We start from the raw sequence: 6,910 nt of genomic DNA on the forward strand, positions 1-6,910 counted from the left end.
AGAATTGAGTTTTAATCCCACTTAGTTAGCCTTTACTAAAGCAAAGGAAGGTCAAGTGGATCAATTAGTTTGATCCTCAGGTCCTAGTCGATTCCTAAGAAAGGACTGGAATTATTGAAGTTCAATTCAATTGGCAAGACAACAATTGTCAATCATGTTGAGTTTGATAACTCATGAGTTACCAATTACTTAACCAAGGCCAAAAGTGGAAAAGTAAACTTACTCGAATAAAAATATCTTTAGATTGGAAGCAATAGTAACATAAATAAAAGAAAGCAATCATAAACTGAAATACCTCAAATAACATTAATTAAGAGAATCATATGTAACATGGAAGAGTTCATAAATTAAATTGACAAAGTAATTAAAAAGGGACATTGAACCTGATAAAGAGTTGGAATACTAACTTGAAATAATAAGAAATCCTAATCCTAAAACCTAAGAGAGAGGAGAGAACCTCTCTCTCTAGAAACTACATCTAAACTATGAAAAGTGAATAATTGGAGAGCTCCCTATGAATGGATGCATTCCCCCACTTCATAACCTCTAATCTGTGCCTTCTGGACTTGGATCTGGGCCAAAAAGGGTTTCAGAAATCGCTGGGAGCTTTTTCTGTAATTTCTGGTGCGTGGCGTCTGTCACGTATCCACGTGGGTCACACAGTCGCGTTATCTGGAGTTTTCCTTGTCAAGCGTTCGCTTAGGTCATGCGTCTGCGTCATCTGTGTTCTGCTCATAGCGCGCGTCCGCGTCAGTCACGCGTTCGCGTCGCTGCCTTTTCGCACTGGGCATGCGGCCGCGTCATCCATGCGTTCGCGTCGCTGCCAGTTTCTTTAAAAACTCCATTTTGTGCTTTCCTTCCATTTTTGTATGTTTCCTTTCTATCCTTTAAGTCATTCCTGCCTTAGAAGATCTGAAACTACTCAACACACAAATCACGACATCGAATGGTAATAAAGGGTAATTAAAATAAATAATTTCAAAGCATAGGAAACGTGTATTTCACATATATCACATAATAAGGAAGGGAAAGTAAAACCATGCAATTTTCATGAATAATTGGGCGAAGGATTGAATAAATCTCTTGAATTGAGCACAATATATATCATAAAATATGGTTTTATCAGACGCGCCAGCACATAGCGCGTGCACGCGCCGATGGAGATATGTGAACTCTCTGGTACAAAAACCAGAGAGTTGTGCCACAATTGGGCCAACCTTATGCCAAAACTGACGTGTCCGCGCGTTGTGCGCGTCTGCGCCAGTCACGAAATCTCTCAAGCACGCATCCGCGCAAGGTGTGCGTCCGCGCGCTTGCCTCACTGATCCACTCTGGTACAAAAACCAGAGACTTGGGCCAACTCTGTGCCACTTCTGTGCCAGAGGCACAACATCCGTCGCGCGCGTGCCACTGACGCGCACGCGTCTTCTATTAACACCCTCACCGACGCGCCAGTGCACCTTGCGTGTGCGTGCCGGTTGCGCGAGTCAGTTTTCTAACTTCGCGCCTTGCTCTGTTCTCCTCTTCTCAACCCTTTTCTTTCTTAGTTTCTTTTCCTTCTCTTTCCATCATGTCCCTCCTCTTCTTATTCTCCCACAAATAACCACCACTGTCTCTGGCCACTCTCCGGTGATAACTACCTTTTCCGGTGGCACTACACTTCTCCTATTTTCTTTCTCATCTTCACAAAAGAAGATTCAACCTAACCTTGTTCTTTCATACTTCTCAAGGTTCCACTTCCTCCATCTTCCATCTATCACTTTCTTTACCTTGTCTCTTTTTCTAGTAGATTCTTCTTCTTGATTTACTTGCTTTCTCTTTTAGTGCATCATTATGCTATTTGCTTTTTGCTAGCTTCTTTTTCTCTTTTTCTAGTTTTTCCATGGATGTTGAGTTTGAGTTTAATTTGCGTTAATAGATCTCTTGTCATTCTTTTCTTTACCGTTGTGTGATGTTATGTGATGATTGATATTTCATTTTGGGCTTCAAATTGGTTTAGTATTTCATAATTGCTCATTGCTTGATTATTGCACGCCTAGTGTTCGAGAAAATGCACATACACCATTTTGGTTCATTTTAGTTGTATACTCTCAAATTGGTGCTCCCTCCTTATTCACTTAAAGTTTATACTTGCCAATTAGATATTAATTGAACATGACTTGTTCTTTATTATGGATGCTTGAGATTACTCTTTTCATGCCATTGCATTCTTTACTCCCTCTTGCATCCCATGCCAAGTGTTATGACCCTCGCTTTTACATTCACCATGGGCACTACAATTCACTTGCATGTTCTTGTCAAATTGATTCTTGGGTTTAATGTTTTCCTTCCTTCCCTTCCTTTTTAGGATGGCCACCAAGAAAGGCAAGGAGATAGCTTCGATGAAACCGACCGCAAAAAGGGCACCCCAAAGGTCAAACTCTAAGGCGCACTCTTCATTAGGAGCCAAACCCCTATCTAAGAAAGGGAAGACACCCGCCCCTATTGATGAGAATGAAAAGGGCAAACCGGCGAAAGATTCTTCAAGGTTCCCCAACCGCTACTGTGAACTTATGTTCCCCTCCATAGCTGTAAGAAACTATCATCCTGAGCATCTACTCGCTCCGCCGGACAAGGTTGCTCCTTATATTCTGCCCCGCATTGAACAGCGAGGATGGGAGTTTCTTTTGAGGAAACCAAGGGAAATCAACCTCTCTTGGGTGGAAGAATTCTACACTAACTACCATCTTCCCTCTTTTCAATCGGTATACGTGTGCCGGAAGCAAGTCTTAGTTTCAGAAGAAGCTATTCAGCAAGTGCTTAACGTCCTACCAGTGCCAAGTGACATGGATGGCTACCAAGAAGTCTTACGTCAGCGAGAGAAGTTTGGGTTCAATTGGGACTCGATCTTCCGAGTCATTGCGGAGCCAGAGACATTTTGGACCCAAGGTCGACTCCGGATGAGGCCTAAGTCCATTGACGCTCGTTCACTCACTGTAGAAGCGAGATCTTGGGCCCAGATCCTATCTAACGGTGTGCTACCTAGCACCCACAAGTCGTCCTTCATGGTGGATCTCACCTTGCTTGTTTGGTGTGTTCTCACAGAGAGGCCGGTGAACATTTCGGTTCTTGTCAACCAAGCGATGAGTCAAGTCTACGCCCGGGGTAATTTGCCATTTCCAGCATTGGTTTCTGACTTAGTTGCTGCTGCGGGTGTTCCTTGGGAAGCCAAAGACAAAAAGATTATAGTTCCGGCTAAGGGCGATGTGGTCCCAAGCAGAAAATACCTACACCTTCCCATGAACAAACCAAGCCTCGACATGGCCCCACCATTTCTTTTTCCTTCCAGCTCATCATCACCACCACTGAGATCCACACATCAAAGGATAGAAGACCTTCACCTGAAGCTTGATAGATATGAGCGGCGCAACCACCGCCGATACACTTACATCAAGAAGCTTCTGGGTTGTGTTACCCCTAGCATGGAGGAACCCAAAATATTCACATCTACCTCAAACCCAAGTGATGGGAGCTCTGATGAAGGGGATAGTGAAGGTTCCGGTCCCGACCGTCCCTTGCGCATTGTCCGTAGCACGGAAGACCGTGCTAATTTCTAAAGTGTGGGGAGGTTGTTCGACCGATCTCCATGGGTAACAATCTCTTCCCTTCAATACCCATGGATTTATCTTTTTCTTAGAAGTTAGTATATTGCATGTGTAGTTAGTTTTGCTTGTAAATACGCTTTGCACGATAGTTAGTTTCTATAGAGTTACTTGGTCAAAACAATAACTTCTTTTCCAAGAAACTGTGTTTTGGGATACCTACCAAATTTTGAGATACTGAAATTCTGAAAATTTTTGCAGTAAACTTGCTTTAAGAATGTATTTTGGAACATAGTGATTGAGCCTATTGCATGGTTACATCTTCTAACCATTATTTCCATTCTTGTGTGCATATCTCTCTCTCTATGATTGTGATCCTTGCTTTTTCTGATTCTATATGTCCATTGCTTTGTGTATGAATTCATTTATATGATTGAGGCCATCATTTCAATAGTCACTTTTCCCAAATGGCCTTAACCCTCTTATCTACCATTGCTAACCAATTTTGAGCCCATGATAAACTCTTTTGTTCTTAGATAGAGCACATCAACAACCCTAAGTGAAAAACCATGAATGTCCCTAAATTTGAATCCTTGATTAGCTTAGGTAAGTTAGGATGTGTATCATTCAAATAGGAGGGTATACTTGGGAAATTCGGGTAGATATATAGGTGTGTAATTGTAGTGTAATTGAAAATTCTAGGATTTGGGAACATACTCATGTATTGAAAGATTAAACTATATGCATTGAAACAATTGTACAAGGCCCCCAAGAAAAGAGGATAATAATAAAAAAAAGAAGAGAAAAACAATATATAATAATAATAAACAGTGAAGGGGACAAAGAAATCCCAAGACGTAGTAAAGAAGAAAATAATGCATATGGGTGTGAATTGAAAAGAATGCATGAGTATGCAAAAAGAGTAAAACTCAAGGGTAGCTAGGTAATGTATCATAGTTGTATAGGTTGTTCTATGTGTCTAGTGGATCCTAGGTTGATCAAGGACTCAAATTTTAAGCCCACTTGGCCATATACATCCTTACCTTCAACCTAGCCCCGTTACGACCCATGAATAAGACCTCATGATACTTGTAAGCATGCATTAAGTAATTGTTGATTGTTAGATGAAAGACAAATCTTGGAAAGCATGATTAGGAGAAGATTGAGTGACAAACCCTATACACTTGAGCGAATAGAGCGGATACACTTCCGGTGAGGGTTCGATGCTCAATGCTTGTTCCCGGCTTTCACAAGCGTTTGTTTAGCAAGTCATATGCACTCCTTAGTGGTGTTCAATTTGGTAGGATTCATGAATTACATACAGTTTTCACCCTATATATTCACACGTATTCTTGGAGGATAGATCTACTCTTGACCAAGTAGGTAGATGATTTTACATTAGTTGCATGCATCCACTTAGGTAGTTTGCATTTCATAAAACCTTTGTCATCATGATCTTTGGTCTTTTTATTTTAAGCATGAGGACATGCTTGGTTTAAGTGTGGGAAGATTTGATAAACCCCAATTTTGTGGTTTATATTGTGTAAAATTTGGGGGGTTTTGTCAATATTTCTCACACTTATTCGCAAGAAATGCATGGTTTTGTGTTCACTTCCCAATATTTTTCCATGATGAAAAACATGCTTATTTTGCCTTAAAATTGCCATATTTTAACCCTCTTCTATTGCCATTCGATGCCGTGATGTATTTGATGAGTAATTTCAGGAATTATAGGGTAGGAATGACCTAGAAGAGAGGAAAAAAGCATGTACAAAAAGGGAGGAACCTGAAGAATTGAAATCTTGGAAGAAGCAGCATTGGCGCTGATAAACCCATATTTCATGAGTTCTTTTGTGCTTAATTAGAGTGATTTATTCAACTCTTCACCTACTTATTCACATTAATTGTATGGTTTTACTTTCCCTTCCTTATTATGTCATATTGTGAAAAACATGTTTCCTAAGCTTTAAAAAAAATTAATTATTTTAATTACCTTTATTTCCATTCGATGCCGTGATTAGTGTGTTGAGTAGCTTCAGGTTTCCTAAGGCTGAATGACTTAAAGGATGAAAAAAGGAAACATACAAAAATGGAAGGAGAAGGCAAAACAGAGCTTTAAGGAAACTAGTATCCACGCGATCGCATGGACAGGATACTCTTCCAATGTCCAACTTAAGGACTTTAACTAAAAGTGCTAGGTGGGAGACAACCCACCATGGTATGGTCGCTTCTTTCTCAATCTATTTCTTGTTTATTGTTTTCAATTTACCTTTTTTTTAATTTTAACATTAACCTGGAATCATGCATAGCATTCATGTTAATCACTGCATCCTGCATTTTTCAGTTTAAAAAAAAAAGTTAGTTTTCAAGCATGTAAATAAGGGGATACAAAAAGAACTCCCCAATGCAAAATAAAAAGCAATGCACATGAGGATAAAAACAAGAATTGAAACATGAGCATGTGACATCAAAAGTGAGAAAATAGGGAGAATAGGTAATGAAGCATTGTTTTACTAAGTATGTATGTTAGGTGAGATCTTAGTCTAATTAAGGATTCACTTATTAGCTCACTTAGCCTTATACATATATCCTTTCCCTTTGCCTTGACCCCATTACAATCTTAATTAAAGACCTCATGAGTTTTGGTATGACTATGTTCTATAATTGTTGATTGGTTAGACGAAAAACAAAGTTATAGAAAGGAAGAATGAAAAGAAGAATAGAGTGATTAACCCAATAAACACTGAGTTTAACCTTAATTATTTACCTTGGATTTAGCATGAGGACATGCTAGTGTTTAAGTGTGGGGAGGTTGATAAACTCATATTTTATGAGTTCTTTTGTGCTTAATTAGAGTGATTTATTCAACTCTTCACCTACTTATTCACATTAATTGCATGGTTTTACTTTTCCTTCCTTATTATATCATATTGTGAAAAACATGTTTCCTAAGCTTTAAAAAAAATTAATTATTTTAATTACCTTTATTTCCATTCGATGCCGTGATTAGTGTGTTGAGTAGCTCCAGGTTTCCTAAGGCTGAATGACTTAAAGGATGAAAAAAGGAAACATAAAAAAATGGAAGGAGAAGGCAAAACGGAGCTTTAAGGAAACTAGTATCCACGCGATCGCATGGACGACGCGATCGCGTTCCAGAAGCAAAGAAGCAACGACGCGGCCGCATGACTGACACGACCATGCGCCTTGAGTAGAACACCCACGACACGGACGCGTGACTGACGCGACCGCGTGGAAAGGAAAAGCTCCAGATGACGCGACCGCGTGACCCACACGGACGCGTGACAGAGGCCACGTATCAAAATTTACAG

This window comes from Arachis ipaensis, chromosome B10, assembly GCF_000816755.2.
Source record: "Arachis ipaensis cultivar K30076 chromosome B10, Araip1.1, whole genome shotgun sequence".
NCBI classification, from domain to species: Eukaryota; Viridiplantae; Streptophyta; class Magnoliopsida; order Fabales; family Fabaceae; genus Arachis; species Arachis ipaensis.